The sequence below is a fragment of the Lissotriton vulgaris genome, chromosome 9, assembly GCF_964263255.1.
Source record: "Lissotriton vulgaris chromosome 9, aLisVul1.2, whole genome shotgun sequence".
NCBI lineage: Eukaryota > Metazoa > Chordata > Amphibia > Caudata > Salamandridae > Lissotriton > Lissotriton vulgaris.
The window spans coordinates 272,603,060-272,615,146 of record NC_141697.1 but is presented as its reverse complement, the minus strand read 5'-3'; the positions used below and the strand labels follow the sequence as shown (position 1 = coordinate 272,615,146).

General features: G+C 45.2%; 1 protein-coding gene across 4 annotated transcripts in view; it reads right to left on the bottom strand.

Moving 5' to 3' along the window:
- TMEM63C (transmembrane protein 63C) overlaps positions 1-12,087 on the bottom strand; it is a 653,749-nt gene that overhangs the window by 66,607 nt on the left and 575,055 nt on the right. The window lies entirely within an intron of this gene.

Here is a 12,087-nt window from a genome sequence, read left to right as displayed (position 1 = left end):
AAATGCATGTGCTGGATGTATGTGTACCTGTGAGTGGTACAGTACATGAAGGATATAATGCTGTGCAGTGTGTGTATGGTAAATGCATGTGCTTGGTGTATGTGCGCGGGTGAGTGGTGCAGTACATGAAAGATACAGTGCTGTTCAGTGTGTGCATATTAAATGTATGTATTGTGAGTATGTGTGTCTGTGAAGAGCACAAGTCATGGCAGAAGACTATGTGTTTGATTCTGGGAGACCCAAGCTTACTTACTGAAACATGAAGTGGTAAAGGAATTCCCCCCCACAGATTTGGTTATCGAGACATTCCTCAAAACTGGGTGAGACACACTGGAGAACAAATAGCAAGGCTTTCCCCGCACACATCTCCAGAAGGAGATGGATCAGATAAGGTAATTATAAAGAGCAGGGCTAAGGCCCTGGGCTAACCTTTATTGATATATACATCACTGTGGCCGACATCCAGATGTGAACTCTAGTCACTCTCACTGCTTGTATTGTGGGGCCATCACCTTTGGAGTCACTCTTACTGTGACAAACTACAGAAAGGGCAGAGAAGTGGGCACTTCAAAAGGAAGCAGGCCCCAACATGAACTTCAAAGACTCAAATTCGAAATCACCTCTGGATCATGAAACCCCAAAATTTGTCAGCTGTCAAGCAACCATTCGGGTTGTGTTAGGAGGAAAAGCTTTGCAAGAATTCTGCCTGTGACTAGGAAAGGGGGGCCAAGGCTTGCTAGTCTCCCTGCTTGGTGAGGCATAACCCAGAGAATCCAACACCACCTGCCCTGGAACCTGGAGCACCAGCACCTGCCACCGGTCAACGGATCCCTGAACATCGATATCATCTTCCACACCACACGCAGAGCTCAATGGAGAAAAGCGTTCCTCACCTTACTCACTGTCTCTACCACCAGGAAATCCGCTCATGGCCTAACTCTCTCCATCACACCATCCCAACTCTTCCCAGGCAGAACCACCATTACTATCTACAATAACGGATTGTCCTAATTCAATCCACAGATAGGAACCTGGAACTACTAGACAACCTGTTCCCCACTTTCAAAGAGCACCTCTCCAATCCTCGGACCTCCACTCATATCTCCTCCAGTACTATCACCCCTGACTTCACAGCCCCCACCCACAACCCTTCTAACCCAGCTCAGCACCAGAACGACACGCACCTCACCTCTACCCCTAGCACCCTAGTCAATCACCTACCTGCCGTAACCACCCCACACTCCTCAATCACAGACACAAATCTCTCCCCTTCATACATCAGCCGCCCCCCTGCCACCAACCCTTGGACCCCCACTCATACCTCTCCCATTCCTCTCTCCCCTGACATCACAGCTCCCACCCACAACCCCTCTAGCCTAGTTCAGCACCAGAACGACACGCATAACTACAAATCCCCCCCCCATTCTCAGTCCCCACTACCACCCGCTAACTAACCACGAAGAGCACACCACATCCATTAATTTAACTCCCCCTCCCCACAACAGGACCACCCCCAATCCCATTTCCCCCCCCACGCTCAGCCCCCACTACCCTACCTGCTCCCCCATCACCATACATACACTTAACCTCCACCCGGCTCCCTCCGCCTGCCACCAATGCCCTCATCTACACCACCAACCTCCTCCCTACCTCATCCACACCCATCCCTCCCAACCCCCCTCTCCTCTCTAACACCAACCCGTACACCGACGCCACGGAGCCCTGCACTAACACCAACCCACCCCCTCACCCGCATGCTAATTCTCAGGTCAGTCACTCACCCATGATTTCCATCCCCAACACCAACACTTATCCCACGCTGGACAAGATTATGTTCACCCTCCTCCAGCTCAAAGAAGACATTCACATCATCAAAGAAGACATTCACACCATCAAAGAACTACTCCTCACACACCCCAGACACCCCTCACTCACCACTAACCCCCCCTCCCAACTTGCCCTCCACCCTTCTGGATGACTCTCCCACTCTACACCCCCCTCACTGGACCGCGATCCCTGTCCACAATCGCAACAACCGCCCCCGTCGCCCATGCAACCCTCTTTCGGACCTCGACACACTCACCCTCCTCCGCTCATACCACCCAGCTCCCCTAAACCACACAACCGCCACTCACCTATCCATTCCCACAATACACTCAAATCCCCGTACACCCCCCACACTAAACAGAATCTCCGTCCCTACTAACCTTTGAAAAGTCCCCCTCACTCTAGAACCCTCTACCTCCCCTGACACTCCCCGTCTCAAATGAACGCTCCTCAACTGCAGATCGGCCTCTAGACACTCCTACGCCATCGATGATCTCATCTTAACATTGGACCTTGACCTATTCATCATGACTGAAACCTGGCTAACCGAATCTTCTACACCTATAATGGACATTCTGGTTCCCCCCCAACTACCACATCATTAGACTTGACAGGTCTGGCAAGATAGGTGGTGGAATCGCATGCATATACAGGAACAACCTTTCTGTTCTGAAAGTCACCGCACCTTCCCTACCCTCCCCAACTTCCTGTGAATACATCTGCCTCGATATCATCAGTGAGGGCAAACCGATATGCTCTCTTCACTGCATCTACCACCCACCCAGGGACAACCTCACCTTTGCCCAACAAATCATGGATATGATCTCGACCAATTCCGGAAGACAGCTCACCCAAATATACCTTGGTGACTTCAACCTCCACTGGATTGATCACAATGATGCAGTGGTAAATAGTCTTAAAAATTTCCTCAACGCCCTTGACCTCACACAATTATGCAACAGCCCGACCCACGAGAAAGGCTCTATCCTCGACCTTATCATCTCCAAAGAGGACGCTATCCAACTTGAGTCTATTCAACCCTGTGACTGGTCAGATCATCATATTGTCACATTCTTCATCAATGAAAAAGTTAAATTCAACACGGTTCAATCCTCCAAGCCTATAGTTTGGAAAAGAGACCTGAAAAAACTCAACCCAAACTCCATACCCCCAAACAGCTGCGACCTCCTACTCCCTCCTACCGGAGCTACGGACGTCCAATCCTTGACTGACCACTATCTCAACGCCATGACCTCAATAATTAATGAGGCTGCACCCATGCAGTTAAAAAGAGTCTCCGCTAAAATCTCCAATCCATGGTACGACGGGAGTCTCAATGAGGATAGACGAGCCATGTGAATGGCAGAGCGCACCTGGAGATCAGCTCCCTCTGCACTGCACCTAAAAACCCTGAAGGAAAAGAGAAACACCTACTTCAGGAAAATAAAGCGCTCAAAATCAGCCTTCTTCAGCCTCCAGCTCAACCAAGCAAGAAACCGTCCGAGAAAACTGTTTGAGCTAATCAGAACACAATCTAAGGAACAACCCCAACCACTCAGCACTGTGCGCGAAGCACCCTCCTGTGAAGACTTCGCTGCTTTCTTTATCCAAAAAACTGACAACATAAAGAGTGATCTCCTCATTGACGCAAGCCTTTACTCCAAACCCCACTGCATAGCACTCACTGAACCAAAAAACAATGCTACATGGTCATCCTTTGACACCTATTCTGAAGAAGAAATTGGCAAACTGCTCAGCACCTTGAAACCATCCAATCACCTCACGGACCCCCTCCCTGCTAACGTTGTCAAAGACTTCACCCCGTTGCTCCTTCCACTCTGGACTAAAATTATCAACAGCTCACTTCAACAAGGAACCATCCCTGACTCCCTCAAAGTTGGACAAGTCACACCTTTACTAAAGAAACCTACAGCCGACCCATCTGATCTAAACAATTACCGTCCCATTACCAACATTCCCACTCTCGCCAAACTCCTGGAAAAATGCGCACAACTACAATTGACTAAACACATTGATCAGTTTGACCTCCTCAACCCTCATCAATCAGGCTTCCGAGCAGGACACAGTACAGAAACTGCTATGGCTCACATAATTGACGACGCCCTTCAAATCCTAGATCAAAATGATACCTGCCTCCTCATCCTTCTTGATCTCTCCTCAGCATTGGACACCGTTAAACATGAGAATTTACTAGAACTTTTAAACACAAGAATGGGTCTATCTGGGACTGTTCTCAAGTGGTTCACTTCCTTTCTACACAACAGGTCGCAGAAATTCAAGAGCAACAACCTGATGTCCTCGCCAATACCTGTATCGTTAGGCGTCCCCCAAGGATCCTCCCTATCCCCAACTTTGTTCAACCTAGTTATGGAACCTCTCACCACCATGCTACAAGCATCCAATGTACTCTTTCACATGTACGCCGACGACACCCAACTATATCTCAAATTACAATCCCCCAAAGACATTGTACTCCTGAACTCAACGATCAGAAGCACCCAATCCTGGCTTGCCGATAATCATCTCAAACTCAATGCTCTGAAAACAGAGTTCCTTCTGATCTCACCTCCCGCGAAGATCTCTAGTACTCAAATTTGGCTTAAACACCTAACTGCACTCAATGTCCAACCCACCATCGTGGACTCAGCAAAATCTTTAGGCATAACACTCGACACCAATCTCAACATGCAGCAACATATCAGCAAGGTAACTAAGGGAGCGAACTACCAAATCAATACCCTGAGGAAACTCAAACCCTTCCTCCCAGCCAAAGACTTCCAAACTGCAGTACAAGCACTAGTCATCCCTCGAATAGAATACGGCAGCATCGCCCTCTGCGGTCTCCCTCTAACTACTACTGCACCCCTAAGAGCTTCTCTAAACGCTGCAGCGAGACTCATCACTGGGTCAAAAAAACACTCGCATCTCTCCCCTGACTTGAAATCCCTGAACTGGCTGCCTTTTGAAGCCAGAATACATCTGAAAATAGCCTGCATGACACACAAGGCTGTACACCTGAGCTCACCCGGACACCTCAACCAGAAGCTGACAATCTCAGGCGGCTCTAGAAACACTAGAGGCACAAACAATCTTCTGCTAAAACCTCGAAGATTCCGGAAGGAAAAAAACTTATAAACGCTCCTTCTCAGGAATGGCAACCAGGATCTGGAACTCACTCCCTCCTGAAACAAGACTCATCTCCTCCATCACACTTTTTAAGAAAGAAGTAAAAGCTATCCTCATGGCTAAATACACTTGATCTATTATCGTGGATTTTTAAAGTCTCCGCACCGATCTGTATTATCTGTTCAATCCCTTCGATGATTCGTATTACTTGTATTATTGACTTACCTGACTGTCTATGCTCACACCTATTTGTACTATTTGCATTATTGATGTACCTATTTTACTATGCTCCCTCATGTACCTACCCCACCCCACTTATTACCTACAACTACGCTATACCTAATGGCCTGTTATTCACTCTCCTGTTTGTATTCCCTGCTTTGTAAAGCGCTCTGATATCTGCAAAGATCTTGTTCGCGCTATATAAAACTTTCAAAATAAAATAAATAAATAGTGTGTCCTGTAAGAAAGAGGAGAGCATTGGAGTGAGGTCCAATGGGGAATCCTATTGAGTGGATTCCCTGTGCGGGGAACGTCTGCTGCACTGATTGTGCTGTTGGTGACCCTTGTATGTCAGGGGAGGGCTGCAGTAGATATACCTGTGTGCTGATCAGACCGAATTCTGTGTGCAGTGAGGTATTAGTAGCCTGTATGACAGGTGGGGCTGCCACATCGTGAATTGCCCTTACCACTCTGGCAATCGGGCTGAAACAGTGAGGACTTGGTGACAACATATGCCAGGAGGAACAGGCATGGACAGACTGCTGTGTGGAGTAGGCCGCAGCCTAGCACATGACAAGCCTGAGATCCTGTATGCCAGGAGGGGCTGCTATGCAGGCATCAGCTGTGCCAATTGGGTTGGTGCGTATGCATAGCAAAGGTACGGGGACCCCTGAATGCCATTGGTAGAGAGGTCACCGGAACTAGCAAGAAGTGCGACCTGACTGGAAGCGTCCCCAGAGAAGTGAGGCCATCACGGGAATCCACACGCACTTACAACGGGACAAGGAACCAGCTTCAGGAACTTTGCATAACCTTCTCTCCATCGAGGGATGGACTGAAGAACTTACCCTCCCAGGAGGAGCTGCAAGGAACCTCCAGTCACTGCTGGAGTGTGACCATGTATGAGGAACTCTGGGATTGACCTCAATTGACCTCTGGGAAATACCTCAAAACCTGGCTTTTTAAGAACTAATACATGCTTCAGTGACCTGCCAATTGGCCGCTTGCAGCGCCGGGATACTCTAGTTTGAGTAGCTGTGAGCTATACCAAATTCTTTCATTCATTCATTACCGAGTACAGCCCACCTGGACCACGTGCAGTGAATTCTCCTGAACTAGTTTCTGCTTCACCATCTGCAAAGGGTGCGTGCTCAGGAGCTCCGGATTCTCCAATCCTGCAAGTGCGGGTAAGACTGATTTTAGGCTAAGTCGGTCCCGGGGGAACTTGCTTGATAGACAGCACTTTGGCACTGGAACACTTGACTTTACCATAGAGTTTGGGTGGACTCTTGAGACTGACTTCTAGTGGAGCTTACCTTGAACGTTGCCTAAAGTGAATGAAGAATAACCACAATTGCTAGAGAGGACAGAGCGGAACACAGGAAACTGGCTACGAAACACTAGAGCCCTGACCTCAAGGAAACTGTGTCGTTGTACATCAATACTGTATTTACCTTTTGTGTTGATAGGTAAAAAATACTTCTCTTTTTCATAGAAGTGAGTATTTGGCTGGACCAGGGCTCTCAAAACGTTTTTGTGGTGAGAGCTACTCTGATCAGTGAAAATCATTGTTAGCTACTGTAGGCCAAGCCACTTGAGGAATGTTACCAGACACCCCATGCCCTGTTTCATTGAGTTTAAGCTTAATGGCCATAAAGTTAAGGACTAGTGTTTGAACAAAATGCTTCGACTAGGAGCACTATGACAGGGCTGCCATGTGAGTCAGTGAGAATGAGGTCTTTGAGGGATGTATGAACGTGTATGCATATGAATGGAATATAGGTGTATGGGTGAATGAGAGTCTCTGTTGTATGTACTTGCTGCACATGACATATCTTTCACCATATATGGCACTGTTACATGTATAACACAAACATACAACCATTTTTTTAAATGGGAGGAATCTTAAATGTGGAAGAGTTTTCTGGAAAAAATTTGCATAATATGGAACATTGTTCTGCACTTTACATTTTTGCCACTTAAAAATTTGCAGTATTTTTCAGTTATAATATAAATATGACACAGTGTCTACCAGCCACTGGGAGCAAGATGCCTAATGTGTTTAAATGCAACACTTTGAAATGGGAGAAAATTAAACTGAAGCGTTAGCTTTGTTTACAGGGATTCCATAAAACTCATCATTTCAATGTTCTCCCATTTACAAACAGCAAGCTTCTTGCACCTAGTGGCCAGTTTAATCTGCAATTGCACAAGTGTAGCAAAAGAACAATACATACTCCTGCATCTCCTCTTCAATCAAAATGGGATTTGCCCCTGCAGACTGGTGGTATTGGCTTGCTTTAAATCCGCTTCCATGCAACTGACCAGCTCTTTCACAAAATTCCTCAACATAGTAGAGAGGAGACTGCAGACAGAACCATGCTAGCTTTGCACATCAGATAATTTCCACAAGGACATATCTATACTAATTTACAAAAAAAGAGGTGAACAGCAAACCTAAAGCCAAAAGATTGTTGGCGTAAGACTGTCATGGGAAAACCTGGACCTACGTGTTTTTAAAGGTCTGCTGCAACTTGCACAAGAATTCTTTATTATACAATTTTTTTTAAGGATTCCCTTGCAGTCAAAACAACACCACTGGGTGAAATAAGACAAATTGAACCCAGAGACGCTCTCCCTTGGTTCTAACCTTAAAGACCCACTAATTTGACACCAAGTCTAAACAAGGATTATAATTTAATTTTAACTTTGCATAAATCATTCAACTTACACGTGTTATGTAAATGCAACAGTTTTAATTAATCATGCATAATAAAATACCTTACCTTACCTGTAAATACAGTATCCTATTTATAACAGAAAAATACAGCCATTTGCTTGAATAGGAGGACTTTAAAGCGAAGACACAGGATTCTTACAATATTAAGAGGTAATTGGCTTAATTGAAAGAGGAGAAAATATTGATTCAGTGTTTCAGAGATATATTATTATCGACTTTAAATTGTCCCATTTGAAATAAATGACAGTATTTTTCAGTTATAAATATGGCATAGTGTCTTCTGGCCACTGGTAGCAAGAGGCCTGCTGTTTGTAAATGCAACACATTTAAATCGGATAATTTTAAAATTAAGAGTTGACAATCATTAAGTTAACTCTTTATCTCATTTAAAAGCATTCAGAAATGCTCAAATATTGAGTTGACAAGGACTTTTATTTAAGATTTATATACCTCAGTGCTTCGGTTCTTCACCTCTGCACAGAGATCATAAATCTGACTTCAGCAGTGCTCATTATAAGGCCCTGCTATCTGCAGCCTGAAGATGATAATGTAAAATAAACAGAACCTTCCCTTAATTTTAAAAGGAACATGTGCTCCTGTGCCGATTTAAAAATAAACTCAAGGCTATGAGCCACTCTGAAAGTGTTTGTGAGCTATTTGTATCTCTCGATCAATTGGTTGGAAACACCTGGGCTGGACCATAATGTATTGCTTCTGCTGCATGTATTTTGAGTTGTGAGCCTGTGTTAACACTCCTGTATCTACCTACCCCCAAGAGATCATTTGACTACATTGATCATGCTAATCCTGAAACTCAAGTGCAGAAGGAGTTCTTGGCATGGTTGCTCGGAATCCATAGTAGATCTTGTCCTGGGACATAAGGAGTAAAAGACCTCAACCCCCACATTGGGACCAGTAGCTTCTGTTTGCCATGTGGCTTCTGAAAAGGCTCCGACACCCCCCATTTTCCATGTGCCTACAAGTCTCAGTATCCTTGGTGTGGTTCAATTAAAAAAATCTTTAGTGCTGCTGAATTAAAAACAGTACTGGTTCTTTTCACTGCTAAGCAAGGTGCCCCTTGGCACAGTGCCGTAGTCCTCTGCTTAAGCGGAGGAGTGTTGCCCCATTGCTCTCCGAGTAGTTTAAAAGGAAAAATAAAATGATAATAACGTAACATTATCATTTTTATTTTTCCTACTGCAGTGGCTCAGTTTGCGGGGAGGGGCTGCCTGAGCAGGGGGTAGGAGTGGTGGGGCTCTCTAAGTGTGCATGACAGTTAGGCCAGCCTTCTTCGGCTGGCCAAATAGTCATGCACACTTTGCATGTCCCCCACCAGGCTGTAATGCACAGGCTAGTGGAAAGCATGCGCGTGTCCCAGTCCCCCAGATCTCCAGTCCCCATTTGAGCGCTGAACCACGGCACCCAGACCAATCACGACGCTGCTATGTTGTGATTGGCTGTGGGGAGCCTGGGAGCTTCCTGATGCCGGGACGGGAAGATGAAGAGAATGAAAAGGATGGAAGAGAGGCGGCGGCCTGCTGTAGCAGGTACGTTTTTTTTGGGTAAGAGCTGGTGAATTACTGGGGAAGACTGCCTGAGGATGTCAAGTATAACATGCGTCCACTTGGCAGCTATGGTGGAGGAGCGTCGCCCCCCCGCCCCCAAAAAAATAGCAGGAAAGGAAAAATAAAACACTTGTTTTATTTCTCCTTTCCCGTCATCTTGGGAGCGGGGCCTGGGGGGTGACAACACTGAGGGGAGTGGAGTGTGTACTCCCTTCACTGATTCAATGCACAGATTTAAGGCAACCAATCAAAAAACAATAATGAAATGCTAATCAATAAACAAAGTTCAGACAGAACCAAAGACAGCAAATTATTTATCAAAAATATAAAATGAGCATTTATTGAGTGTTGAACAATTAGAAAACATGTAATAATCATTCATTCACTTTCATGTCCATCATACAAACTCAGACATACTAAAGACAAATTAAAAACATTGTTGGTATGATGATATATTGTTCAACACTGATAAATTGACGCAATATATAAAAAACAATATCAATCGGAAACTGAGTGGCACAAATTCAAATGACTGGTGGAATTCTACGTGCATTTCGGGACAACAAAGGTGCCTTTGTGAGGAAGAGGGCCACAGTAGAAACAATTGATGAATTATCAATGGGGTTAGCAGACCAGAGTTGTAGAGCGGTCAATGAAGACAATGCGATAGTTGATGTTCAATCTCAGATGCCTACGGCAAAAAGATGCTCTAAGTACATCGTAAGTGGATGAAATATGTAAGTCCTCATGATATTTCAATAATGATATACTGTATGCCTGATGGGAAGTAGAGAGATGAATTAGGCGTCGCCGGAAAAGCAAGGTAGCACAATGATGTCTGATAGTAACCGGATGTCACTTCTATATTTTCAAAGTTTGATACAATGCTGTGCAGATGAAAAGGCTCAGTACAATTCTGTTTTGTGACTTCAAGTATTATTTTCAGTCGATTCAGAGCCTCCAGATTTGGGGTTCCTTCTTTCTGCGAGTATGCCCGGAAACTCACATTCACTGCACATCAAGGTTTGGTCAGCCACCTCAGGCCAGCCAAACCATCATGTGCAGTGAAGCGCTCTCCAACCCCAGCTGCATTGCTGGCTTTGGAGAGAGCATATACTGCCTGTCCAGGAGCGCTAATCGAGAGCGCTCAAGCCAATCCTGAAGCTGGTCTCATGCAAGAGCAGCTTCAGGATTAGCCGCAGGGCAGGCTGGGAGCCTATGCCTGAAAAGAAGGAGCAGAGGAGCGCAACGCAGGACGCATTTGGCTGAAGTGAAGTTTTATTTTTATTAATAATTATTTTTTATTTCCCCCCTTGTTTCACGACCCCGATGGCCCTTCATTCCCCCAATACCGCCGGCCAGCCACTTGTAGAAAACACCAGCAGCTAATAAATTAACCACTGCCAAAGAAGAAATAATAAATATAACTCAACGTAGTTCATGAGCCCATTTAGTGTCGCATACGGAGGTGACACCTATTAGAGGTTTTTCAAAGCTTATGAGCTTAGCTGAAGTGCCTGAAAATGGGAGGCTGTTGGCCTGGGGCCAAACAATGTGGAGCCCATGCGCGGCCCACTTCACACTTGCGTTTTTTTGTCAGGTGCAATCAGCATCTGTGTCTGATTATTAAAATAAAAATAGTCCAAGCAAAGAGAAAACATGGAATCTGAAGCCAGCTAGTGGTGATCTTATTAGTAGTTGATGAAGGTTTCCTTCCATTTACAAATCAATAAATACATTTTGCTGAAAGGAGAGCAAAGCCACTTCTGCCCCCCCCTACCCCTTGTGACGGACCTACCCTTTTCTTAGTTAGAAAGTGGAAAATAGTAAACAGAGTCAAGAATAATCCAGGCTTATCACACTGAGCGAATTTAAAGGCTAATAGCAAATGTTTAATTACAGTGAGTAACTTAAACTATTCTTAAATCCTAGCTCCTTCAGTCTTCCTGACTGAAGTAAGAGAATGAGGCAGAAAAAAATAAAATCCCACCTCAGCCTAGAAATAGCTGACAGACTGTGCATGAGCATTGGAGTTGGTGTCTAACACATGATCACTAAAGAACCAGTAGCCAGGCTTATATCACATCCATTGAAGCAAGTCTATGTAAGGAAACGGAAGTGGGCTTTGTCTTTATTTCATGTACTTGAATAATCTAACAAATAGAATTCCCATAGGGGAATGGATTTTTAGCACAGCACACATTCCTCTGTGCCATGCAAGCATCTTGAAATAGTTTACCAGCATCTACATTCCCTAATTAATAAGCAACTCATATAGCCTTATAGCCTGTCATAGCAGGCTATGCCAGCTTTAAAAGGCCCACTTCAGCATTAAAGGCACGAGCCAAAGGGAGTAGGACTTTAATGCCGGTATAGCACAGTTATGGAGGGCTATAAGGCTATTATAAAATTGTGCCATCAGAGGGCAGATTGTTCAAACAAATAAAACAAAGGCTTAATCGAGCCCGGCAACGTGAGGCCATTATTCACAGCAACAGCTATGAAGGACAACATTGGAATGTTGGAGTCCCAAGCTTCTACTGACCATTAGAAACCCGGAGAACTCCATTGTTTTCAATGGAGCTC